The sequence below is a fragment of the Notamacropus eugenii genome, chromosome 4 (assembly GCF_028372415.1).
Source record: "Notamacropus eugenii isolate mMacEug1 chromosome 4, mMacEug1.pri_v2, whole genome shotgun sequence".
In the NCBI taxonomy this organism is placed as follows: Eukaryota; Metazoa; Chordata; class Mammalia; order Diprotodontia; family Macropodidae; genus Notamacropus; species Notamacropus eugenii.
In genome coordinates this window covers 154,018,874-154,046,675 of record NC_092875.1, presented here as the reverse complement: position 1 = coordinate 154,046,675, position 27,802 = coordinate 154,018,874, and the positions used below count along the sequence as shown (strand labels likewise).

The 27,802-nt window shown below is 39.1% G+C and overlaps 1 long non-coding RNA gene across 1 annotated transcript; it reads right to left on the bottom strand.

Annotated features, from left to right (window-relative positions):
* Nucleotides 1-2,320: 2,320 nt before the first annotated feature.
* Nucleotides 2,321-22,565, bottom strand: LOC140500679 (uncharacterized). The gene is made up of 2 exons (XR_011965844.1): nucleotides 22,479-22,565; nucleotides 2,321-3,588 (listed from the first exon to the last, which is right to left on the bottom strand). It is a non-coding gene; the product is annotated as an uncharacterized lncRNA (long non-coding RNA).
* Between the last annotated feature and the right edge of the window lie 5,237 nt (nucleotides 22,566-27,802).

The window sequence follows — 27,802 nt, the reverse complement described above, 5'->3', positions numbered from 1 at the left end:
GGGTTAGAGATTTCCACATCAGGAATTACCAACACCAAGGAAATCACATATCTGGTCTCCCAGACCCCTCAAACTTCCCTTCAGGCTGCATCCTGAGAAGTCCAAATTGAATCACTAACACAGTGGAGCTAGCAAAAACAAATTTAAAAAAAGTTAAACAAGATTGTTTGGCTTGTGAACTGAACCTGTCACTTTTCAACATTTCACTAATTTGGCAACTATCCTCTAGAACCTGCATTTCAGGACTTAGCAGAATGCCTGGCACATAGTAGGTACTCAGTATGTGTTGACAGACTATACGTCTAGGCAAACATGTTGACTGACTATGTGTCTAGGCAAAGAGGGACTGCTTTACAGCTCAGCAGGAGGGATTATAAACCACTTGTTTTGGTGTCTTATCTCAACAGCCATGAGATCTTTGGTTCTCAGTCTTCTGGTATCACGATCCTAACACTGATGATTTCTAAGCAGGAGAAGATGTCCTCGAGCTGTGATAGATTTATTTTGCTGACGTCCAGCTAATATTTTCCATCCCTTAATTTTGCCCTGATAAATCACTTATTTACAGCCGCAGCACCACCCTAGTCCATTAATCTTCTCCCTGTTAAAAATATTTGAAAGGTCCATCGTTATATCTCCCAAATGTCCTGTTCGTTTTTGAAGAACCTGCCAAAACGTCCCATCCCCCAGAAAGCAGTGGGTTCCTCTCTCCTGTGACATTCCAGCCCCTGGGCTCTGAGAACTTCTTATAAAGCAGTTTGCTCTATATTCCCTGCCCAGTGTTTTTCCTCGAATTCTCCACCTACTTGATTCTGATAATCTTGCCTATAAATCACGACCTCATCCAGCCCCCACCCCAACCATACCCTTGCTTCTTGCTTAGCTCTTGCCACTTGGCCCGTTGTTTAAGGCCTTGGTCGATTTTGTTATTTAATCACAAGGGGAGATTAATGTTAATCTCTCGTTCATGTGAATAAGGCAGAGTACTCCCAACGACTGAAGTTATTTTTTCCATCTGCCACCTCCCCAAGAACTGAGCATTGCCTTGTCTTCCCCCTTCCACGGGATTCCTGAGAACAAATAGATTTGGAGGGCAAATGGTGAATCCATGGGGATATAGTCTTATAGAGTGTACCAGGGAGGGATTGCTGGTCCCTGCTATGTTTCTGCTACAGTTTTCATTCTATGGAAAACCATAAGAAATTGGGTGTGGTGATTTCAAATGATCCCTGGTTTCTGGCTTTGACAAAAATACCATCCACATGAGTATTCTATGGGTCACGCTACATAACTATGATGTAGCACCGTGATCTAAGCAGCAACATAATTTCTAATTAGAAGTTGCCTATGAGATAATCTTATTTACACAACCAAGACTCTGAGGCCCAGAGTGGTGATGTGACTTACTGAGAGTCTCACAGGTAGAGAATTATAAGTTAGAGTTTCAAATCCAGGTCCTCTGATGCCAAGTCCAGTGCTCCTACCATTAGATCATAATGCCTCTAATCAAAATGCCAACCCAAGGGACAAGGAAAAGGCACCATCAGGATATAGTATGTGCCTAATGAGACCCTTGTTTGAGAGGTAAGGAAGACATTTAATGACTGGAAAAGGAGATGCATTGAGTATGACAGGCAAGATATGGTTATGGAAAAGGATACTGAGCTTCAAGTCAGAAGACAGGTTTAAATCTCACTTCCACATTTATTAGCCATGGTAATCATGGGCAAATAGCTTTATTTCTGAGAGCCTCAGTCCCCTCATCTGGAAAATGGGGATAATTATACTTATATTATCTCCTTTGTAGAATTGCTGTGAGAAAAGTGCTTTACAAATCTTTAAATGCAATACACATGTGATGTGCATCATTATTGTGTAGTAAGGGAAAAAAAGATTGTAGCCCAAATGTTACACTGATGCCCCTGAGATAGTAAAAGAATCAGAAGGTCTTCAGAGATTTAATAATAGCTAGCATTGATACAGTGCTTTAAAGTTTGCAAGGCACTTTACAAATAATTCATTTTATGCTTACAACCCTGGGAGACAGGTGCTATTGCATATTACCATATATAGTAGGGAATATAATATACTATATATTATATATTTTACAGATAAGGAAACTGAGGCAGAGAGAGGTTAAGTGATTTTCCCAGAGTCACATAGTTTGGAAATGTCTGAGGTGGGATTTGAACTCATGTCTTTTTGACTTGTGGTCCAGTGCTCTATCCCCTGAACCACCTAACTGTCCCTAGGCAAATTTGATTGAGTTCCATATGTTGGATTTATGGACGAGAAATAAACAGAATGAGAGAATGGGGATGATTGTGATTCATATCTGGTTTTATTTTTCTGAGTATTACTCTGTGCACAAACAAATGGACCTGATCTCACTAAAAGCACTGGAAGATAGTACCCTTTATATAGCATTTTATATATTTATTTCAAAGCACTTTTCTGCCATGATCACATTTGATTTTTTATACAATCTCATAAGGCAGGTATTATAAGCATTATCGTACTTATGAGGAAAAAGACCCTGAGAGGTTATCACTTGCCCAAAGATACATAGTTAGGAATTGGAAGAAATGCCCATGATGCTAACATTCAAGGACCAAGATAAAAGCTTTTCTTCCCATGTAACCCCACCCCCAGGCAGGCTTGGAGATCCTTCAAGGGCAACCCTGTGACACTGTGTACTGTGAGATGAGGACAGAATAAGAACTGGGAGAAATGAGAGAGACAAAACTAGGTTTTGGTCAGTGCGTCATACAGGGATGAGCATGGGGCAGGCACGATAACCCCTTTGTTCAAAAAGAGAGGAGGGGCACCTATTAATCAAGCAATAACCGTTTATTAAACACCTGCTAGTCCATGGACTTCAGGATAACTCCTGACTTAGGAATGCCTTCCCTCTTCATCTTCACTTCCCATCTTCCCTGGCTTCCTTCAAGTGTCAGCTAAAATCACACCTTCTACAAGAAACCTTTGCCAGCCCTTCTTAATCTCACTGCTTTCCCTCAAGGCTCCTCCCAATTTACTCTCTTGATATCTTTTTTGTACATCATTGTTTGCACATTTTACCCTCCATTAAATGGTGAGCTCCTTGGGAATAGGATCTGTCTTCTGATTTTCTTTGTTTCACCCTGCACCTTGCATGTAGTTTGGCTCATAGTAGGAGCCTAATAAAAGTGGGTTGACTTGACTGGACTCTAAGAAGTGATCAGTGTTTTGAATGGAATGATCTTGCCCAAGATCACATAGATAGTAAGTGACAGGACTTAAATCCAGGTCCTCTGACTCCAAATTCAAGGTTCCTTTCACCGAATACACCTTCTGGGAGAAGGTTCTGAGAAATCAGCAGGTATAATAACAATTATTGTTATCTTATTTACAGGGATAAAATACTGGATACATGGATAATTATTTTGTTATATATTACCTAGTAATACATGCGACATAATGTATCATATAGTACACAATTGTATTGGAGAAGACAATGACAAACCACTCCTGTATCTTTGCCAAGAAAACTCCAAAGGGGTCATGAAGAGTTGGACGTGACTAAAAATGTCTCAGCAGCAAGAACATCTGCAACACAACAAAACAATTATATGTAATAAAACAATATATATTACATCATGGATTATGTCATATAAAAATATAAAAGTTTATAGAAATAAAAATTATATACCATATATAAATATAAAATTATATGATATTATTATATATATTAATAAATAATATATATTATATAATGGTATATATCTATATAAACTTTTATGTATGTTATATAATGGCATATATGTTATATATAATGGTTTATATATGTTATATAATGGTATGTATATAACATATAGACGTATATAATAGTATATATAATATATGTTATATAATGGTATGTATATAACATATAGACGTATATAATAGTATATATAATATATGTTATATAATGGTATATACGTATGTGTATGTATGTATTTATATACTTTAAGGTTTCTAGAGTACTTTTAAATTTGATCCTCACAAAAACACTGTGAGGTAGGTGGTATTATCTTCCCCCCTTTTACAGATGAGGAAACTGAGGTAATTTACCTGGGGATCACATGGCTAATATTTATTTGAGGCAGGATTTGAACTCAGGTCTTCCCAATTCCACATCCAGGGTTCTGTCTACTGTGCCACCTAACGGCCTCATCATCCAGGTCTAGGACCATTCATTCATTGGCCTAGCCAGGAAAAACATAGTCATGGTTTGGATTCAGTGTCCTGAAGTCAACAACACAGGGAACTGAAGTGCAAAAGAATTACCACTTCTCCTTGTTATAACAGGGATAATGATAGAGATCTATCCACAAAATAATATAGCTTTCCACTCAGATTATATGGAAAATAGAAGCAAAAAATCTTATCCACAAGTTGTAGAAATTAGGACTTTCATCCCAAACTTCTTGAAACAAAAATTCATTCAATAGAGAAAACTATTTAAGTGACTCCTTTTCTTTCTTCCCCCAAATAACAACAACAACAACAAAAAAAAAAACAAACCCTGGAAAATCTGAATCTTTTGGTGAAATGGAAAGGACACTGGACTTGAAGTCAGAATACCTGGGTTCATATCCTGGCATTACTACTTACAACCCATGTGGCCTCTTGCAAATCATTTAACTTCTGTGGACCTCAGTTTCCTCATTTATAAAACAAAGAGGTTAGACTAGAGTTTAGAATCATTCTTTGTCTTTGAAGTGCATCCAATCATTGTCTGTAACACATTGAAGGAAGGAAAGTAGAAAAAGTGATGCCATATATAATACAGTAAATCAGTCAAGAAGCATTTCTTAAGTGCTTACTACACATCAGACATTGTACTAAGTACAGGGGCTACAAATACAAGCCAAAAAAAAAAAATCCTGCCAGGCTGGGTACACTGGCTCTCAAGGAAAAAAATGTACGTATAGACTTTTAAGTTTCATTGGCATATTGACATTTTCTCCATCACTTTCTTAAGTCTAGAGTGACAATCAATAAAATAATAAATTGAGTCCCGATCTGTAGTGTGTGCTGACGTCCTAGGTATAAATGTTCACACTGAAAATTTAACAATCAGCTTTTTAGTAGATAGGAATGGCTCCTGAATATCAATGTGCCTGCCCTGGAAGAGCTGATATAGTAAGGAGGAAAGACAATATATAAAAAGGGGGTGAGAAAGAAAGTCCTGGGGAGGGGCATGATGTTTAAGACAGAAGAATCAGAAATGCAGGCAGATGGTGTGGTAGACAGAGTGCTAGGCCTGGAGTCGGGAAGACCTGAATTCAAATCTGATCTCAAGACACTTACCAGCTGCATGACTCTGGGCAAGTCACTTAACTTCTATTTGACTCAGATTCCTCAGCTGTAAATGGGAGTAGTAATAGCACCTACCTCCAAGGGTTGTTGTGGGGATCCAGTCAGATAAAACGCTTAGTACAGTGCCTGGTACACAGTAGGAATTTAGAAAATGCATGTTTCCTTCATCCTCTGTAGTCTAGTTCCAAATTAATTACAGCTGATAAAGGCACAAGAACTTCTCTATATGTTGGGCCAGTTCATTGAAATGGGTTAAAAAATAGCGTGTTCACTTTTAGCTTTGTTCACTTTCAGAGAGATGCTGTTTTTCATCCCTTCATTGAGGGAGGGAATAAATCCCCTCATGTATTGCCAGATTGAGAGGAACTTTGATCTGCTCATTACTAACAGTCCTCTGCAAATCTTTAGCACCCCAAGACATCTAGGAGGACATTCCTACAGATTAATTAAATCAATCAGGGCAGCTAGGTGGTGCAGCAGATAGCTTGCTGGGCCTGGAGTCAAGAAGACTCATGTCCCTAAGCTGAAAGTTTCTGACCTTGGACACTTTTTAGCTATGTGACCCTGGGTAAGTCATTTAACCCTGTTTGCCTCCATTTCCTCATCTATTAAATGAGCTGGAGAAGGAAATGGTAAACCATTCTAGCATCTTTGCTAAGAAAACCCCAACTGGGCTCATGAAGAGTCAGACATGACTGAAATGACTGAACAGCAGCCCCAATGCATAGCACAGGCATTTAAAAAAGTGATTTTTTGTCTAATCATTCATTTCCATAATACTGGCCATACTGACTAAAATGATTCTTAACCTATATATGTAGATATTTTACATGTGTGAAAATTTCCCTATTTCAGAGCTGTTTCTCACAGTAAGATGGATTTTGTAAAAAAAAAAAATGCTACTTAACACTTAGCAGCATATTTTGCTTAACACTTTCCAAAAATGATGTTTTGGGAGAAAACTTGAAGAGTCAGTCAGCCCCAGCGGTGATGATGACACAGCAGAGAGAATAATGTTCCTTCTATGTTTTGGGGATCATAGAATTTCTAGAGACAAGCCGTTCTTGGGTGGTTTATATAGAGAGCAGCAAGACATAATCTTGCTCCATTTAGTGTGCTTCACTGCAACACAGACAATTGTTTTATTTCAGAGATCTGTTTTACGTAGAAAGAGAGAGAAAGGGGAGACAGGGAGGTAGAACAGGAGTGATTACTATACCCACCGCCTCCTGTGCCTGTTTTTCAAGACCTGTCCCCAAGCTGGGTAGGTGTTGATGACTGCCTCTGAGTTTAAAAGAGCCTTTGCAAAGGTTATCCTCAATGACATTTTGACATTATTAAGAAGAGATATGACAAGGCTTTCTTGGAATTTAGTTACTGTGGGCCAATTATAACTGGAAACTTTTCTTCAATAAAAAAGCACAGGTTTTATTTTTTTCCTTCTCCTTGGGGCCCTGCCTGTTTTTTTTCTTTTTTTTCCCACAGAATCATAGAATTTCAGAATTGGATGGAACTTCAGAGGCCAATCTGGTACAACTCACCCTACTATCAAGGTACTTGAGGTGATCATTGAGCCTTTGCTGATGAAGACCTACATGAAATGGGGAATAGGGGATGAAATAAGCATTTATAGAGTGCTTACTGTATGCCAAGCACTGTACTGACCACTTTATAAATATTATCTCATTTGATCTTTACAGCCACCCTGGCAGGTAGGTGCTATTATTACCCCCAAGACCCAAGGCTCTATTCACTGAGCCACTTTGCTGCCCCCAGAAAGAACAGAAGAAGGAAAACAAATGCAGTGTTTTGGAGTTTGGAGTTACCACTCCAAAGATCCCTCACTGAAGATCTAAAGATTGACGTTCAGGTGTGGGGTGGGAGAATGTGTCAGCCAGTCAATCCATAAACATTTAATAAGCACCTACTATGTGTCAGCAAATATGCCAAGCATTGTGTGGTGTAGTTCAGAGGCATAAAACAACAATCCTGAATATATATAGCCTATAGATATAAATATATAGCCTGAACCAGATGAAAATGTAATTGGAAGGGTCAGAACAGCAACTCAGTTTAACTCTCCTAATATTCACCTCTAAACAATTTTAAAATGATACCTCAAATCTAATTCTGGAGCAGTCAAGCCAATAAAAGGTCAGGGTGAGACAGTTTTCCAGTCTAAGACAATTGAGGAGGTCAGCAGGACAGGGGACATCAGTGGTGGGTGTTGGAGAAGACTGTGACAGCCACTGCAGCTTCAGGAATTTAGCCCAGAAATGGAGGCAGGGAGGGTCAGATAACTGGTCAGAAAGAGATTGCAGGAAACTCTGAGCTGACATTGGATGCAGGTCATAGAGTTGACTGGCAACTCCATTGCCCAGACACAGTTCTGAGTCATAGTTTCAGGGCAGAGATCAGTGCTCATTGTTAGTCACAAGGGAGCAAGGGCTCTGATTTTAGTTCCAGGGTAGAGAAGCCTGCTAGGACTTGTGGCTGCAAGGGTACAGAACCCTTCCTGGCTAATGACCATAGGGCAGACTGACAGAGCAATGGCCATATCTCTCCCCATCACACTACCTTGGAAGCACCAAAAACTTATATCCCCAGAAGTAGCTCTGAAAATAGCAGTATGGAAAAGCCTGAAGCTTGACACAGTGGCTCCCCATTCCCAAGTGAGTGGAGCTTAACTTCAACAAAAAGTTCAAAGTCAAGAAATAGGCTAGAAAAGTGAGCAAAAAAAAAAAAAAGACCTTGACTATGGTATCACCATCAAATCAAGATACAAACTCAGAAGGATGCAACAATGTGAAAACAGCTATAAACAAAGCCTCAAAGAAAAATGCATATTGGACACAAGCCCAACAAGAAAATATAATCAAGAAATGCTTAACGAAGTAAATAAAATACAACAAAACATAGATAATATTACATTTTAAAATTTAGTCAATATGTGACTGGCAGAGATCCTTATGTATGGGTAAGTGCTTCCCCCTCTCCATTTCTATTTGAGTCTGATACCACTGGTGTAGTGGTCAGAGTGATAGACTGAATTCACGAAGAACTGACTTCATACTTTGTCTCAGAGACATAAAAAACTGCATGATTCTGGACAAGTCACTTTACCACTCTCAGCCTCCATTTTCTCATCTGTAAAATCGGCATAATAATAGGACAGCTTACTAGGTAATTGTGAAGACCAAATGAGATTTTATCTGCCTGTCTGTCTGTCTGTCTGTCTATCTATCTATCTATCTATCTGTCTATCTGTCTATCTATCTATCTATCTATCTATCTATCTATCTATCTATCTATCTATCTATCTATCTGTCTATCTGTCTGTCTGTCTGTCTGTCTGTCTGTGTCTGTCTGTCTGTCTGTGTCTGTCTGTTTGTCTGTCTATACATACTTACATATAACTGTACAAGCTGTAAAGCAATATATAAACGTTAGCTGTTGTTGTTTTTAGGTGGATTAAATGGTCTCTGAAGTCCCTTTTAAATTTGAAGTGTATGATTTGCTCGCTTCTCCCCAACTAGCCTTCTAGGTAGCTCAGTGGATAGATCTCTCAGTCTGGAGCCAAGAAAACATCAATTTAAATCCAGCTTCTGACATTTATTAGCTGGGAGACGCTGGATAAATGACTCAACCTCTATTTCCTTCAATTTCCTCAACTGTAAAATGGGTACATGCTTGTTTTGGGGAAAAATTGGGATAATATTTGTTTTGCAATTTAAAAAATTTTTTAAACTTATATACAAAATGAGGAAAAGAAAAAATGCCATGCACACAGCAGACTATAAGAGAGGATTCAATAAATTTCCATTTCAATAAAACCTATATAATAAATGCCACGCATTGCTTTGAAAGCTACCTAGCTTTCCTTTGCTTTCTTGTTGGTTTTATTTTGTTCTCTGCCATGTGCATTTTACTTTATTATTTCCCCTCTCCTCCCCTACCCTAATGAAGGTTACAATTAAGCATGAAGACATATACATATACCTAGATATCTATAGACATACACATATATACTCCTGCACATGTATGTGCGACTACACTCCGCTTATTTCCACCTGTCATCTATATCTCTAAAGGTGGATAGCATTTTCCTTCATATGTTCACATTTTTCCATGTTTTTCTAAATCAACCAGCTCATCATTTCCTAGACCAAAGAAATATTCCAACCCAATCATATTTTATCTGAGAGATTGTCTATGAAAAATTTTCCCCCCAGTTTTCTGCATTCCTTCTGTTCCTGGCTACACAGGTTTTATTTATACAAGAAAATTTTAATTTAAAATAATTGAAATTATTCTTTTTACTCTTTTTATGCTCTCCCTTATAATAATTTAAGGTCTGAGACTGTTGAATCTACTTCCTTTACATCTTTTTTTCCTGGTTTCTTTGAAGTTCTTTAATTTTTGCTCTTCCATATGAACTTTGTTATTATTTTTTTCTAACTCAATAAAATAATTTTTTAGTAATTTAATTGAGATGACATTGAATAGATTAGTTAGGTAAAACTGTCATTTAAAAAATTATATTGACTTTACCTACCCATGAACAATAAATATTACTTCAATTATTTAGATCTGATTTTATTTGTATAAAAAGTGTTTTTTATGTTTATGTTCATATGAGATAACATCTGTAAAGCAGTTAGCACAGTTCTGGCAGAGATTAGATGCTTAATAAATGGGGGCTTATTCCTTTCCCCCTTTTTACCACTGTTCTTACTATGCAATCTAAAGAAATGCCTTTGCTTTGAGCTCTGAGATTACCTTCTATCCGTGTGTGTTCGTCCTTCATTGCTGAAGAAGACCATGCCATCATAGAAATAATGACATGACTTGCACTTGACTTTGTTTTGAGTGAGGGAGGGCTGTGCAGGCCACCAGCCTCACTTCTCCTCCAGAACCATCTGAATCCAGTGACCAGATATTCATCAGGATGACTGGAGATGACACAGGATGAGGCAATTGGGGTTGTGACTTGCCCAAGGTCACACAGTTAGTGAGCGTCAAGTGTCTGAGGTGAGATTTGAAATCAGGTCCTTCTCACTCCTGCACTGATGCTTTATCCACTGCACCACCTAGCTGCCTCACCTTCTAGCTATATACTAAGGAAGGAAGAAATTTATTAAGAGGAATTTATTAAGTGCCTGTTATATGCCAGATACTGTGCTTTACAAATATCTTATTTGATACATTCATACTGAATATATCTTGTATGTACAATTTTTGGCATATTGTCTCTGCCATTAAAATGTGAGCTCCTTGAGGGCAAAAACAATGATTTTGCCTTTCTTTGTGTTCCCAGCACTTAGTATGGTGCCTGGCACACAAGAAGTTCTTAATAAATTCTAATTGACTAAGTAATTGTGTCTATTGGCTTACTATTAAAGTTATGTTCACTGGTGGGGGCTCATGAACAGTAGCTTTCATAGTGTATTGACCCACAAAATGCTCAGAATTTGGGAGTAGTTATTGTCCTACAAACCTGTGTACAGAAGAGGTAGCTAAGAGTGGGGATGCTACATAAGTAAACATAAACTTTATACAAAGGGAATACAAAGTCATTCTAACTGATTAGGTTCTAGCAGTTAAGGGGATCAGGAGAGGTTTCTTATAGGAAATAACATTTGAGCTGAGCTTTGAAAGACAATCAGGATTCTAATAAATGAGGAAATAAAGAAGTGTATTACAGGCATTATGGGGATGGTAGACAAAATGGCAGGTATGGAGATCGGCAAGTAGACCAGTTAGTTGAAATGTACAATGCATGAAAGGAAGTGATGTGTTGTAAGCCTGGAAAGGTAGGTCAGTTGGCTGTGTCCTGCTCTTGGGGCATGGGTGCTTACATGTCCAGATTAAATTGCTTTGCCCAAGACCAGTGCATGTAGGGGTGTGTTGAAGGAGGGAAGAGTTCTCCCCTTGGGGAAACACAGGTGCTCTCAAAATTATTATTATCAAGTACTTACCTTTCCAGTTTTATGCGCATAACTCTTCTCCACAACTGGTTCCAGTCAAGCAACATTGCTTTCTGCTCCTTACGTGTTATATTCCACCTCTGGTCTGTATGCCTTTGTCTCTCAGGCTTGGCATATATTCCTTCCTTACCTCTGCCTCTAAGAACCCTTAATTTCCTACAAAGCTCCGATTAAGTACCACTTCTTACAGGAGGCCTACCCTGATTTCCTTAGGTGTGAGTGCATTTTTTGCAAAACATGTTTTTATTTTGTATACACTTATACATTTGTATGTTGTTATTCCCATAGAATGTGAACTCCTTGGGGAAAAGAGAAGTTTGATTTGTGTGTTTGTATGGACAGCTCCTAGATCAGTACTTGGCACATAGTAAATGTTTGCTGATTGATTTGACACATGCTAATAAAGGTCTGCTGATTTATTGATCAAAATTAAAGGGTCTGATTTGTCTATATTCTGTTGTCCATACTCTTTGTACCTACTCTTCTCCCATTTCCTCAAGGCCAGTTAAGAGCCAGTGCTTCCTTTCCCCCACATCTAAAGTGTTCAGTACCCTCCATCTATCACCTATTTTTCAATCCCTCCACACCACCACTATGGTACCCCATTCTCTCCTACTATGTTCCTTGCTCTAACTCTCCTCTTTCCTCAATCAAAACTTTCCTTAATGAAGCTGATCTCAGGTATCTGTCCAAAGGAAAGGAATCAGATAATCTGATTAAAGTAATTCAAGATAAGATGGGAATGAGGTCCAACTCTCCCAGAGATCCTTGCATTTTAAGACATCATCTTAACTGAAATGAACTTCTGATGAATGGAAAGGTTTTGGTGATATTTTTGAGCTCTTGACAAGCCCTGCCAAACCATCCATGACAGAAGAGAAGCAATTAGCATTATGCAGTAGAAAACGTAGAGGTTTAAGATTTAAATCCTGTTTTGCCACATATCTGCCTTATCCTCTTTGCTGACCTCCAATCTCACATCTCCAACTACCTTTCATACATCTCAAACTGGATGCCCAATGGACATCTTAAGCTCACTATATCTGGAACAGAATTCATTATCTTTTTCTTAAACCCCCCTCACCTCCTAACTCCCCTATTACTGTAGAGAGCAATACTCACTATCTCTCAACCCTCACATCTATTTTGCTGCCAAAGCCTGTTTGATTTTACCTTTGCAAAATCTCTTGACTCTGCCCTCTTCTCTCTTCTGCACCACTCTGGTGCAGGCCCTCATCACCTCACCCTTAGATTATTGCAACAATAGCCTGCCTCTAGTCTGTCCCTACTCTAGTTCATCCTCCTCTCAGTTATCAAAATGATTTTTCTGAAGTGAGATCTGATCATATGCCCCCCCCAACCCACTCAATAAATTCCAATGGTTCCCTATTACCTCCAAGATCAAATGCAAAATGCTCTGTTTGACCTTCAAAGCTCTTTGTAACCTAACCCTCTCCTACCTTTCCCCTCTCCGTACACTTTATTCCCCAATGTATTCTCTTCAATCCAGTGACACTGGTTTCCTGGCTGTTAAATAAATGAGACACTCTATCTCTTGTCCCCTGATATTTTCTCTGGCTTTCCCCCATGTCTGGAATGCTCTCCCTCCTTGTAAAAGCAAACGCCTTGACATAGCCAGGAGGGTCTGCTATCACAGGTCTTAGATCTGCTTTTGTAAAAGGAAAGCAACTTTTGAGGGGTCAGCAATCACTTTAATCAAGCACATGTATCATTCACTTAGTTCAGGGGAAAAAGTCAGCACCCTGAACTTCAGAGAAAATACAAACAGAGAAACAAAGATCAACCAGCAGACAGGGCTTCCAACTATCTGACCATAAGCAATACATGCATCACAGATCAACAGACAGATCACTGTCTGACCACATAGCTATCAGAGAGAGGCACCCACATCTGGGTTTTCAAAGCTGGGGGCTTCTTAGCAGCTGCCCAGAGTCTCCTCTGGTCAAACAGACACTTCCAATGAGTAAGCCCCAAACAAAGTCAAACCTCATCTCAGAGCATTTATACACTTTTCAGAGCTGAGGGCGTCACAACCTGGAGAAGGAGGGCCTCATTAGAAATTAACAAAGGGGTGGGCCTCCCCTAAGCAATCTTCCCGGAATGGGCAGACCCATGGGTGGGCAGGGAAGATCTTTAAACTCTCTGGTTAACATCGCACTTCCCTACTCCACCTGGGGACTCCCCTGACTTCCTTTAAGTTCCAACTCAAATTCCATTTTTTGTGGAGGGAATTTTTTCAACCCCTCTTAATTCTATTGCCTTCCCTGTATTATTTATTTCCTATTTACCTTGTATGTAGCTTGCTTTTTGTAAATTTGTTTGTCTGTTGTCTCCTCTATTAGATTGCTATGTCTTTGAAGGCAAGAGCTATCTTTTACCTCTTTTGTGGCCCCTGCACTTAGCACAGTGCCTGGCACGTAGCAGGCATTTAATAAAGGTTTATTGATTGTTTGATATGTCTCCTCTTGGGCATGTCATTTAATCTGTCTGGGTCTCGGTTTTATCATTTGTAAAATGAGAGGGATGAACTGGAGAATTTTAAGGTCCCTTCTAGCTTTAAATCTATTATCTGCGTCAGAGAAATTTGCCACCCTCCATGTGACAGTTCACCATTCCTCATTGGTGTGCTAGTTCTGATAATATAAGCTTTCTTATTTGCCTTCCTGGGATGGGAATTCAGTTCACAAATCAGTGAGCGTTCATCAAAGGAAAGGAGCGGTTAGTAAGTCTGATTTAGGAGTACTCATCTTGGGAGGCAACATGATGTGGTGAAGAGAGAGCCAACCCCAAAGCCGGGAGGGACTGGGTTCAAGTCTTGTCTTTGACACAGACTGGCTTTATGATCCTGGTTACGTAGCTTAGTCTCCTTCCTCTAAGTCATACTCTGAGACTGTAAACTGAAAATGGAAGTGGGCTCAATTATTCAGCACCTACTATGTGCTAAGTGCAGGTGCCACAAAAGAAAAAAACAGTTCTTGCCCTCAAAGAGCTTATGATTTAATGAGGGAGACAATAGACAAACAAATATACATAAAGCAAGCTACGGATAAGAAAAACAGGAAAAAATTAACAGAGGGCAGGAAATACAATTTTCTAGATTTCATTTTCTAGATTTCCCTCTATATCCTTCCTCTTCATCTCTCAGAGAACAATCCCTTAAACCAAAGAATTTTTGAAAAGGAAGAGGAAAAAGAAGCCATCAAAACCAGTCAATAAAAAAAAAAAACCAACAGAAAAAAAACAAAACCCTGTCATCATATGCAATGTTCCAAACCACCTCTTCCTCTGGGAAGTATAATTAAATTGCCTCAGCCATTGCCTCTGGAAAATGGCTTGTCATTGGACTGCCCAGTTGTTTCGCTTACCACCTAGGGGATTTCCTAGACCAAAATACCCTTCCCTAGCTACTGCCTCCTTGTAGGTGCTGTCTCCTCCATTTGAAGGCAAGTTTCTTGTTGGGACTGGAAGCTCAATTCCGTGTGGACAGTCTCGGGCAGGTAAAAGTGGGACTTCTAAATCTTAGAGTCTTACGAGGCCCTCCATGAACAGCGGGGGTTCGAGAAGGTCAGACCGAGCTAGCTCGGCTAGCTCGGGTATTTCCGCCTCTCCCCCGGAGATACCTGATGGGTGGAGTCTCCCTGCCCTCGAGGTCGTCCCGGATTGGAGCACACCTAGTTACCTAACAGCACGGTATTGAGATGCAAACTGTGTGGCTGAAGATTAAGTAGGATTGAGGAAGCCTAAAAGCTCTCTTAGCACGTGTGGAGCCAAAGAGAAAAGTAGGGCTCCGCTTCTTTTCTTTCCTCTCTCCCCTCCCCCTCTCTCCCCGCTTGTACTTCTACTTCCAATCCCTTAAGCTTAGCCTTCTTAGGAAATCTCCCCCTCTTCGTCCTAAGAAAGAAGATCCCCTGCACTTGTAACCGAAACCCTGTAATAAAGCTCAACCCCTGTTTGACTCTGGAACGTCCTTTCTCTCATACGTGCATCCGGCGTGGCCAGCCGAAGACCTCGGGAGGTGAGGTAAGGAAGACTCGGGTAGCCCAATACAGGCCTCTAGGCTTGGCAGTTTCTAATCTGCTTTGCTTAATGATGTATATTTGTTACAAAGGCTTTCTTTTTATTTTCTTTTTCATTTGAAAGGGGACTATGGGGAGGAGAGAGGAATTAGATCTGTTTCTGCTGCCTCTCCCCTTCTCCTCAAAAGAGAACAGATGAAAAGCCAAAAGGAACTATAGACAATCATAATAGCTGTAGGTTGAATTTATTATGTACTTAAAATGAAAAACAAGCCCAGTAGAATAGATTCATAGTTATCATGCACAATCCTTCCTATTCTACAGTGACCTTAGAAATCTTCATCTTATTTGATGTTTATTAAGTTCAGAATAAAAATAAAATAAACATTTTTAAAAGAATGTAAGATCCTTGAAATTAGGAAGTACCTCTTGGCTTATCAACTTGTATTCTCAGTCACAGTGCTTGGCACATATAAAGCACTTAATAGATGCTTTCTCATTCATACATATAAAGAAAGCACTTAATAAATGCATTTTCATTTGTTGATTGAAGAAACTTGCCAAAGGTCCCAATGGAAATGATCTCCTCCTAAACTACCTAATGTCTCCTATAGTTCTCAATAGTACCATAAGAAGTCAGACCTCGTTGCAAAGAGGAAAAGAAAGATTACAGGGCTGTGACTGCCATTAGCTAACCTGGGTTGTGAGACCTCTCACTGGATCTTGTCGTGGGGATATTTTCGTTGATTTGACCAATGAGATTTTTTACTCTGAATTTCTGTGGCGATTTTTTAATACTTTACATGTTTGTGTGCATGTGTATTTTAAGACTAGGTCTACTTCTTTTGCCCAGGCTGAAAGCTGTACTCTGAGAGGACCGAACTCAGAGCAATGGGTGGAGATCTAAGTGGACTGAAATAGTCTTGTGGTAAGAAAAAAAAAGATTCCTAATAACTAAGAAGCTATTTAAAAGTGAAAAAGAGTGCCTCAGCAGGCTAGATGAACACTCATCAGGTAGATTTTAGAGAATATTCCCATATAAGCATGGCAGACAGTAAATGGCCATTGAAGTGATACTGTAATTTTGATTATAATTTCAAGTCTCAGTTATTGATTGATTGTGGGGGTCTATTTTAGGGCAGAAAGACTGTTACCATGTACTATAGGTTAGTTGTTAAGAGTACTGGATGAGTCAGGGTCAAGATAGCAGAGTAGCAGGAAGATGTAAATACAATTCCTCTGCACAGCTTTAGATAATGTGCCAGACCAAGTTCTGATTGGGAAATGTTGTTTTTTTTTTTTTAAAGCCACAATGAATCATTTTTACTCAGGTAAGGATAAACTTGGGTAAGCATAGGGAAACAGACAGAGTAGTTTGTGGATACTGGTAATAAGATCAAGCCAGGACACCTTTCTAGTGGTTGATTGAGGCTGAACACTGAGGCAAAAGGATGTCCCAGCAGACTCGTAACTTGTGCAAGTCATGGGAATAGGTGTCAACTAACAGTTCTATTTCTCACTACCTAGTTCCAAGACAAAGATCCAGGGCAGCAGGAGGAGGGGGGCTGCGTGTAAAGGTGATATTCCAGAATAGTCAGCCCTAGGCTGTGTATTGAGTGAAAAACAAATTTAGAAGCAAACAGTAGCTATGTGGCTTTGATGCCAAGAACAGGGCAGGAATTCTACAAGCATCCAGAAAGAATTCAAGTCCCAAAGAATCACAGTCAGGATCACATAATCATCCTTCAAGAAGAGAGGTTGGACTCTGATATGTCAGAAGGCAAAAGATATTGTCCTCAGCCAAGAATAACTGACTTAGAAAAACTGAGTACAATCCTACAGGGAGAAAAAAGAAAAGTGGATTTTAATGAAATAGAAGACTTCCAAGGATTCCTGATGAAAAGACCAGAGTTGCACAGAAAATCTGAAACACAAATACAGGAGGAGAAAAGGGCAAGAATTATCAAAGGAATTAATGGGAAAAAGTGGGAAGGAAGGGGGTCTAGCAGTACCAGATCTCAAACTATACTACAAAGAGGAATTATTAAAATGATTTGATACTAGGTAAGAAAAAGAGAAGTTATTCAATGGAGTAGATTACATATATTCTACAGAAATAAGTAGGACAATAGCCTAGTGTTTGATAAGCCCAAAGACTGTTACTGGGGCAAGAACTTACTATTCAACCAAAACTTTTAGTAAAACGAGAAAGCAGTCTAGCAGAGACTAGGTATAGACCAAGACTTCATATCATATTTCAAAACCAGATCTAAATGGGGACACGATATAGACATAAAAAGTGACAAATCAGAAGAGCTTGGAAGAAATTACCTGTCAGATCTATGGATAGTGGAAGAGTTTATGACCAAACAAGAGATAGAAAGGATCTTAAAAGATAAAATGAACAATTTTAATTATATAAAATTGACAAATTTTTGTATAAATAAAGCCAAAATGCAGCTAAAATTAGAAAGAAAAACAGATAAATGGTTTAAAAAGTTTTTGCAGTAAATTTCTCTGATAAAGGTCTCATTTCTAAGATAAATAGGGAAGCAATTCAAGTTTATAAGAATAAAAGGCATTCCCTAAATGATAAATGCTGTAAGCATACGAACAGATATTTCTCAAGGGAAGAAGTATTGGTAATCTCTAGCTATATGAAAAAATGCTCTAAATCAATAATAATTAGAGAAATATCAACTAAAGCAACTCTGAGGTTTTCATAAGATTGGAAAAGTTGACAAAAAAAAGAAATGCCAAATTGCATCAGGGATGGGAGAAAAACAGGTACATTAATGCACTGTTGGTGAAATTGTGATCTGGTGCAGTCATTCTGGAAAGCATTTTGAAACTATGCCTTAAAAGCTACTAAACTGTGTATATCTTTTGACACAGCAATGCCATTACTAGATCTATGCCCCCAAGAATTCAGAGAGGAAAAGAACCCAAATGTACAAAAATATTTATAGCAACTTTTTGTGGTGGCAAAGAATTAGAAACTGAGGAGGTGACCATCAATTAGGGGATGACTAACAAGTTACAGTTTACAAATGTGATGCAATACTATTGTGCTGTAAGAAATGATAAAGGGAATGGTTTCAGAAAATGTGGGAAGGCTTATATGAACTGATGCAGTGTGAAGTTAATCTACTCAGTTCAGGAGAATAATTTATACAATATAAAAAAAAAACCAACTTTGAAAGACTTGGGACAATGAGCAACCACAATCCCAGAGGACTCATGGTGAAACAAACATGCTTCCCATCTCTTGATAGAAGGTGATGGATGCAGAGTAAAGACCGAGACATATTTTATTTTGGACATGGCCAATGGAAGAATTTGTTTAACTTGGCTGTATAGATTTTGTTTTTCTTGAATGTAGACCTGACAATAAAGTAAAATTGAATGATAATAATAAAAGAGGATTAGACTTGGAATTAGGAAAATTGGGTTGAAATACTACCTTTACCTAAGACCTTAGCTTTAGTTTTCTCAAAGGGAGAGTGAAGAGATTAGGGGTGGGTCAGATGAACTTGGAAGTCTATACCATCTATACCATTCTGTGATTCTCAGGCAGAAGAGACGGTTGCCCACCATACCCATGATCAGACCAGCTCTGCCCCTATATACAGCACTATTTTGCCTGCTAAGATGATGGGAGGAGGCCCATTTGAAAACCAGCTTGCTGAGACATGTGCTTAGTGTTATTTCCACACTGCTTGGGTCCTTTTTGCTTCAGCAACCCTTACTTTTGATCCCTGTTTCCCATATCGCTGAAACCAGCTCTGCACATTCCAGGCATTCCTCAACGTCTGCCCCAGCACCAGGCACTGTCAGCACCACTCTACTCAGGGGATGGTGCCTCCCACCCTCCAGCTGCAATGAGGCCAACAGTGAGGGGGACACATATTGGCTGGGGCAAGGACCACAAAAATGACAGATGCCCCCCCCTCCATCCCTCCCCAATTTGCCTTCAAATTCCCAGCCGTAGGCTGTTGCTTTTTTAAATGAATATTTGGACTGGAATGGTCTTTCTGCTTGGGATCTCTGGGGATCTTGACATGCTGCAAACATGGAAATTCTTTAAAAAACAAAAACAAAAACAAAAACCCTGCAGCATCCTCCTCAAAACATACCAAACATTGATTTCCATAATAGCCTTAAAACCAAGACTCTTGAGAAACCAGGATACTCTCCAGATTGCCCTGGTGCTTATAACACACCAGGTGCGTATAACCAGAGGGAGTGTGTTACAAAGGAAAATGCTCTAAATATCAAGTTGAGGGACTGGATTCGAGTTCTGACTCTTTTAACCTTGGGCAGGTCGCTTACGCTCTGGGCCTTAGTTCTCTGCAGCTACATTGTATAATGGAAGAAGTACTAGAATTGGAATCAGGAAGACTCCTTTTCTGGTTTCCTTCGAGTCAGCTAAAATTCCATCTTTTGCAAGATTTTTTCCCCTTAATCCTAATGTTTCCCACTCTGTTTCCCTCCAGTTTTCTCTGAATGCATTGTTTGCATGTTGTTCCTCCAATTAGAATGAGAGCTTCTTGAGGACAGATACTTTTTGCTGTTCTGTAACTCTCTGGAGCTTAGCACAATGCCTGACATACATTAAGCACATAATAAATGGCTTCTGACTTAGCTTGACTTAACTATCTGTGTCCCTGGGCAAGTCACTTATCCTCTGTTTCTCCATTTGGAAAATATGGATAATTATAGAGCCTTCCTCCCAGGGTTATTATGGGGATAAAAGGAGACAATGTATGTACATCAAACCTTCAAGTACTGGATGCATGTTAACTATTTATCATTACTGTTATTAATTATTATTATCCATAAAAATAGGGGATTTGACTGGGTGGTTTCTGAGGTCTCTTCCAACTCTAAATCTATCGTCCTATGACATCTCTCCCTCACACAAGAGACAAAAGATTAAAGCAACAACAACAACAACAAAATAATTACGTATAGTAGAAGGAGGGCTAAACCTGTTGTCACGGGATTTGGGTTGAAAATAACTTAAATTGTTCTCACACTCCAGGTGTGGGAGAAGTGAGCAGATAAGGCATCAAAATCTCAAACGGAACAAAACCAAGAACTCTCCAAGTTACCAGAGGGAGAGTGTGTACTGGGAGGGGGGTGCGGAGGCAGGAGGCATACTGGCTTCAAATCCCAGTTTTGACACTTGCTAGCTGGGTATCACCTTGTGGAAGTCCCTACCCCTGTCCAAGTCTCAGTTTCCTCACTTGTGAAATGGGGACAATATTCTCACAGAGGCAGAAAAGGTGATTATGAGGAAACTGCTCTTAAGAAACATTGAAACATTATAGAGAGGAGGTTGATTGCTACTATTACATTTATTAAAGTTTGTAAATCACTTTACAAACTTATCTTATTTATTCCTCATAATAAGGCACTATTATTATAACACTCATTTTATAGATGAGGAAACTGAGGCAGAAGTTAAGTGACTTTCCTAGGGTCACACAGCTAGTGTCTAAGACCATATTGGAACTCTGATCTTCCTGATTCTAGGTCCAATGTTTTATTCATCAAGACTTAGTTGTCTATTACCTACCTACACTAGTATCAGGTATTGTCAAGAAGGATGATAAGCTAGAGAGAGTTATAGATTCATGGGACAAGCAGGCCAATGAAGGACCTCAGAATTAAGGTTATATCGTATGAGGTTTATTTAAAGAAACTGAGGATGGTTAACCTGGAGAAGAGAATACTGGGGGGAAGAAGGAGCAGACTGAAAGCTAACTTCAGGTATTTGAAAGGTTGTCTTGGGTATCATAAAAATGCGAAAAGGACCCATGTGTACCAAAATATTTATAGCAGCTCTTTTGGTGGTGGCCAATTGAGGGGATATCCATCAACTGGGGAATGGCTGAATAAGTTGTGGTATATGAATGTAATGGAACACTATTTGTGTTATAAGAAATGATGACCAGGCAGACCAGAAAAGCCTGGAAAGAATTATATGAACGGATGCTGAGTGAAGGGAGCAGAACCAGGAGAACATTGTACACAGTAATAGCCACAGTGTTCGAGGGCTGATTTTGATAGAATTAGTCCTTCTCAGCAATGCAAGAACCTAAAACAATTCCAAAGGACTCATGATGGAAAATGGCATCCACATTCAGAAAAAGAACTGTGGAGTTGGAACGCAGAGTGAAGCAGAGTATTTTCTCTTTTGTTTTTTTTCTTTCTCATGGTTTCTCCCATTCATTATAATTCTTCTATGCAACATGACTAATGTTGAAATGTGTTTAGTAGGAATGTATGTGTAGAGCCCAAATCAAATTGCATGCTGCATGGGGGAGGAAGGCATAAGGGAGGGGGAGAAAATTTAAAACTTATAGAAGTGAATACTGAAAGCTAAAAATAAATAAACTATTAAAAAAAGGTTGTCTTGAGGGAAGAAGATTTAGATGTATTCAGTTTGCCCCCAGAAGACAGACATAGTAGTGATGGGTGGATGTTGCAAAGGGATAAATTCAAATTTAATGCATAGAAAAACCTCCTAATTAATTAGAGGTGTCCAAAGGTAGGAAGGGATGCTTTAGGACATAATGATAACCTTCTCCCTAGAGGGCTTTAGAAAAAACATTAACAAAAGGCAAGGCAGTTAGGTGGCACAGTGGATACAGCACTAGTCCTGGAGTTAGGAGATGAGTCCAAACCTGGCCTCAGACACTAGTTGTGTGATCCTGGGCAAGTCATTTAACCCTGACTGCCTCAAAAACGAACAAAAAGGATCATTGTAGAGCTATGTTGTTCAAGAACTGATTAGACTAAATGGTCTTTGAGCTTCATTCTAACTATGAAATTCTAGGAAATATTAACTCTTTTATTTACAGAGGGGCAGCTAGGTGGCACAGTGGATATAGTGCCAGTCTTGAAGTCAGGAGGAGTTCAAATCCAACTTCAGACACTTGCCAGTTATGTGATCCTGGGCAGGTCACTTAACTCTTTTGCTTCAATTTCCTCATTTATAAAATGAACTGGAGAAAGAAATGGCAAACCACTCTAGTATCTCTGTCAAGAAAACCCCAAATGGTCATGGACTGGACATGACTGAAATGACAACAATGATACTTACAGACTTTGGGACCTTGAACAAGTTCCTTCATCTCTAAATGCCTTTTTCTGTAAAATGAAGATAATAACATTAGCACTTTTTTTAGGGGGGGAAATGATTTTATGGCTGTAAGTTTTTATAAATCACAGGGAGGAATGTTCTTCTACCAATGCAGATAGGCATTTTGTAATTTATAAATTTAAAGAATTGTCTAGGGCACTAAGAAGTTAAGTGATGGGATCAAGGTCATCTGCCAATAGGTCTTTAATGCTTAAATTATTGTTGTTGGGTCATTTTCAATCTGCCTAACTCAGGGATTTTCTTGGCTAGTGTCTGAGGCTGGTTGAGAGCTAGTAAATATCTGAGTACAAGATTTGAACTGAAGTCCTCCTGACTCTAGGCCCTATGCTCTATCCACTGTGCCACCTAGCTGTTCAGTGTTCAGAAAAGTTCTTTTAACATAGTAAATGCATGATAACTCTTTTTTGAATGAATGAATGAATCTTCACATCTTTTGTCTCTCCCTTTAAGGGAAGAGAATGTATCTTGTTCTTCTAGGTTTTTACAGGGCATAATACATAATAGGTATTTTTAAAAGTTTTAATATTTAATTTTTTCCAATTATATATAAACAACTTTTGACTTTCGTTTTTTACAATTTTGAGACCCAAATTCTCTCCCTTCCTTCCCTCCTCATCAAGAAAGCAAGAAAAAAAGCAAGCAATTTGATGAAAGTTATACATGTGCAGTCATGTAAAACATTTCCATATTAGTTATGTTGTAAAAGAAAACACAGACAAAAAATAAAGGAAAAAAAAACAGTATGCTTCAATCTGTATTCAGACTCCATCCATTCCTTCTTTGGAGGTGGAGAGCATTTTTCATCCTTAGTCCTTGGGAATTGTCTTGGATCTTTGCATTGATGAGAATAGTTAAGTCATTCACAGTTGATCATCCAACAGTACTGCTGTTACTATGTATCATGTTCTCCTAGTTCTGTTCACTTCACTTTGCATCAGTTCATATAAGTCTTCCCAGGTTTTTGGAAAGCATTTTGCTTGTCATTTCTTATCTCACAATAGGATTCTGTCACAATCATGTGCCACAAGCTGTTTAAACCATTCCCTAATTGATGGGTATCACCATAATTTCCAGTTCTTTGTTACCACAAAAAGAGTTGCTATTAATATTTTTGTACATATAGGTCTTTTTCCTATTTCTTTGATCTCTTTGCTGTACAGACCTATTAGAGGTATTGCTGGGCCAAGGGTATGCGCAGATTTGTAGCCCTTTCAGTGCTGTTCCAAATTGCTCTACAGAATTGTTGGATCAGTTCAAAACTCCCCTAAGAGTGCGTTAGGTTTCCCACATACCCTCCAACATTTGTCATTTTCCTTTTCTGTCATCTTAACCAATCTCATAGGTGTGAGGTGGTACTCTCAGAGTTATTTTAATTTGCATTTTTCTAATTGATAGGACTTTTTCATATGACTATAGATAGCATTGATTTCTTCATTTGAAAACTGATGGTTCATGTCCTTTGATCACTTATCAATTGGGGAATACATAGCAGGTATTTGATAAATATAATTGTGCATAGGAGTCTAATAATTCATTGAATTGACTTGATTTGATATGACATAATTGATATGAGTGGCTTCACATTAAGTGAAATTACTCCCAAGGGCTCTTTAATGGGGGAGTGTGAGTAATATGATTTACAGCAAGTGGGAAGATCACCACGTTTGCAGTCAGAGGATCTGGGTTCAAATCCTGGCTCTGTTACTTATTCCTTACGTGACCTTGGGCAAGTTATTTTGCTTTTTGGGCTTTCAGTTCCATATCTGTAAAATGAGGGGGTTGGAACATCTGAACTCTAAGATCACTTCTAGTTCCAAATCTATGATCTTATGACATCTTATTTTGTCTCTGTGTCTCTGTCTTAGTGCCTCTGTCTCTGTCTTCTTTCTATCTTTTGAGTAAATCTACTAACTTTTGGTGTGATGGCTGCTGAGCCCTTTTCGGGGTTCTTTCCATCTTTGGTGTCCACCTGTTCCACCTAACTCTCACCTTTGGCTCCAAGATGCTACAGCATGTGCAACGGCCACACCCTGGTAAATTGTATCAGCAGATGGGCCAAACCAGGTCGAGGGTAACCAAGGGTCAAACCTCGGCAGCCACCACACCAAAGGTACTAGTCCTCCCTGAACACACCCTACACCCCAAATAGTGAGCTGAGGGGTGTCTACCTCAAGCACGTGAAGACTTCCTCTGGTGGAATGGGCGGATGAGAACAATTTATTCCAACGGCCATGAAGGCAGATGAAGCAGGCGATGTGGAATGCTTAGAGCTTGGTTAGACATCAAAGATGCCAAGGTCATCCACTGCATCTTGAGCCATTGCCAGCCACCTTGACTCTGTCCTGACACTGGACTATGATGACTCTGGAGGAGAGAGTAAGGCTGACAACTTTGTGCAACTCTACTTCACTTAAATCCAATTTATGCATGAATCAAAACGACATCATCCAAATCTCCTAACTATTCCATTCTTAGGCAGATTGATTCCAATTTGAAATATGATTACTGGCATTTTGAAAGTGGTCATTTCTCAACCTTTCTCCTCTTCATTTCTTATCACTCTTGCACTAGAGTTCTCCAAGGCCGCTATACCACTTTCTTGGCAACAAGATGGCTCAGTGAGACTCCATAACTAGGAATGGAAATGACTGGCAATTCTCATTTCTTCCACTGTAGCCCTCTCTCCACCCAGTGCTAGCCCATTAGTGGTGATAGACCTTTACTGCAGCTGTGTATGATAGATTTGGTACTGGGACTGCTTTTTTATTAAAAACACATTGGGTAATGTTTAAGTCTTTGGTCCAGATGCACTCGCTTTCATCCAATAACCGTTTATCATAGTCATAAAGCTAAACAGGACCATTAGGAATCATCTCGTCTTTGCTTTTAGGCAAGACCACACCTAAATCATTTCAAATAGGTTTTTGTTAAAGACCTCCAGAGAAAAACACGCACAGCTTGTCTTAGTCATCTATGCAAATCTTTAACAATCCTCACTAGTCTAAAGAGTGTAGTGGGGTGTGTGTGTGTGTGTGTGTGTGTGTGTGTGTGTGTGTGTGTGTGTGTGTGTGTGTGTGTGCGTGTGTGTGTGTATATGAACATTCTTGTGTTTCTTAAACAATGACAATGCTTTCTGCTTTCCACTTTCCTTCCTGTTTGCCTTTTCTTTCCAATACTGCCCTCCCCGCCATCTGCCCTGTCAACTTTTTCTCCTATCCTCCAACCTTTCTCTGTTGTTTTTGGTACACAAGATCTGAATTGATTTCAGTTGGATGTGAATAAGACAAGAGCAGAGAGGGGGAAAAAACCAAGAAATGACTTTCCTGCAGGAGAGCAAGGAGAAGATTTTGGTTTTCAAATTGTCTACGGATACAAGCTATGTCACCATGTGTACAGTTACATCTAGTTGAAATGAATTTTCATTATTGGCCCTTGGAGTCTGAGCTATAGGGAAATGATTGTGGCCTCATGGACTGCTTTAAAGCTATATTTCATAAGTAGAGTACAAGGGCTGTGTTTATTCTTTACAAAATCATCCACTTACAAAGAAATAATGTGATGCCTGCTTAATTCCTGTTCTTAAGGGTGGATCCTGTCATTACAAGTCAATGTAATTTTTGGTTATCGAATGAAGTCTTACTGACTCAATGAAAAACAACTTGTTGTTGAGCTAGCCTGTTGAGGTGGCTACCATGTTTCCATGACAGCCATATGAGGAAGCCATCTTGTTTCCATGGCAGCTGAGTGAAGGAACCATTTTATTTTCATGGCAGTGCCAGGAAACAGTGGTCATGGGATGATTAGCTTAAAAGGCAGAAAGGGCCTTGGCAGCAGTGCATTTCCTCTTCTTCCTTTTTGGGGAAAAAAAGTCATCTAAGGATTGTAAGAGAGAACAAAGAAACTCTTCCTCTGGTACAGTAAAATCACATTCAGGACGGACAGATTTATTTCCAAACATTCCATTATTCTAACTCCTCTTGCTGCTTACAATCCCTGGTGGGCTATCTATTAATACTTATTTATATGTTATGTTTGTATATGGTTTTATACCTTTCATATATTCCATTGTTCTGTTTCCTAAAGAGATCTCTAGGGCAGGACTGTCTGCCTTCTATTTCTTCTATATCTCCTCTCAGTTTACAAAAAAAAATATGGAACCCCCACTCCCCACACACAGGGACTCAGAGACTAACCAAGAACCAAAACCTTTAGTAGGTTGATAGGAATAAATTTCCCATTTTTCTTCTGTCACCTCTTAGCTGATGATCTGGCCCATTTGCTTAGCATCAATGCATCTCATTCCGTAAACAACTTAGAATTTTAGAAAACCTCCATTTTTACAGCTCTGGCTGCTGAAAGAAGAATCCAGATGAATATCGTGTATCCACACTGTTTTCTAAATCATTCCTTATCAAGCAAAGAATATACTTTAAAAAGAAAATAAATTTTACTGATATCTTTTGTTTTTACATCCCCTAAATTTCTTTCTATTTTTCTCTCTCTTTCTTCCCTCTCCCAGAAAGCCATCCCATATAACCAATAATATTTTTAATGTATGTATTTTTATTAACAGCACATAAGAATAGGTGAAAACACTCTGACATCCAGAAAGGGAAGCAGGAAGCTCATGCAGTTAGAATTATAGACTCTAGAGCTGAAAGAGACTTCAGGAAATCTTTCTTCAATATCCCTGACAGGTGGGCATCCAGCCTCTATTTGAAGGCCTCCAAAGATGGGGAACTTGACCTTCTGAGTCAACCCCTTCTTTTTTAGGAGTATAGGTGTAATGGGGATGAAAATATTCCTCTTATCAGGCTGAAACTTCTGTAATTTTTGCCCTCTAGCCCTAGTCTTGCCCTCTGGGACCAAGCAAAGCAAGCCCAATTCCTTTTACATGCAGACTATGACTTTGGAAAGCAAGAGAATCTCTTTGTGTCTCTTTTTCTTTATCTGAAAAATTGGGGCAGAAGACCTGTCCTTTCACTCTGTTAATTAGAGAATGTTTAGCTGTGAGCTATTAAAAATGCAAAATATCCTCATGAAAACTAATAAAATAGTTCTTTAGAAGTACATATCTTTCAGTATCATTTTAAGTCAGTTTGGACTTTTTTTTTTTTTGGTTACTACTCCCCTTCTTCTCATCTACAGAAACATGGTGGTTTCTACCCAGGTCATTTGGGAAATAAATTTCCATCCCTCCCTAATTTTTTTATTATGGAAATTAAGCCCTCTTTTGTTGCTAAGACCATTCATAAAAGTCACTT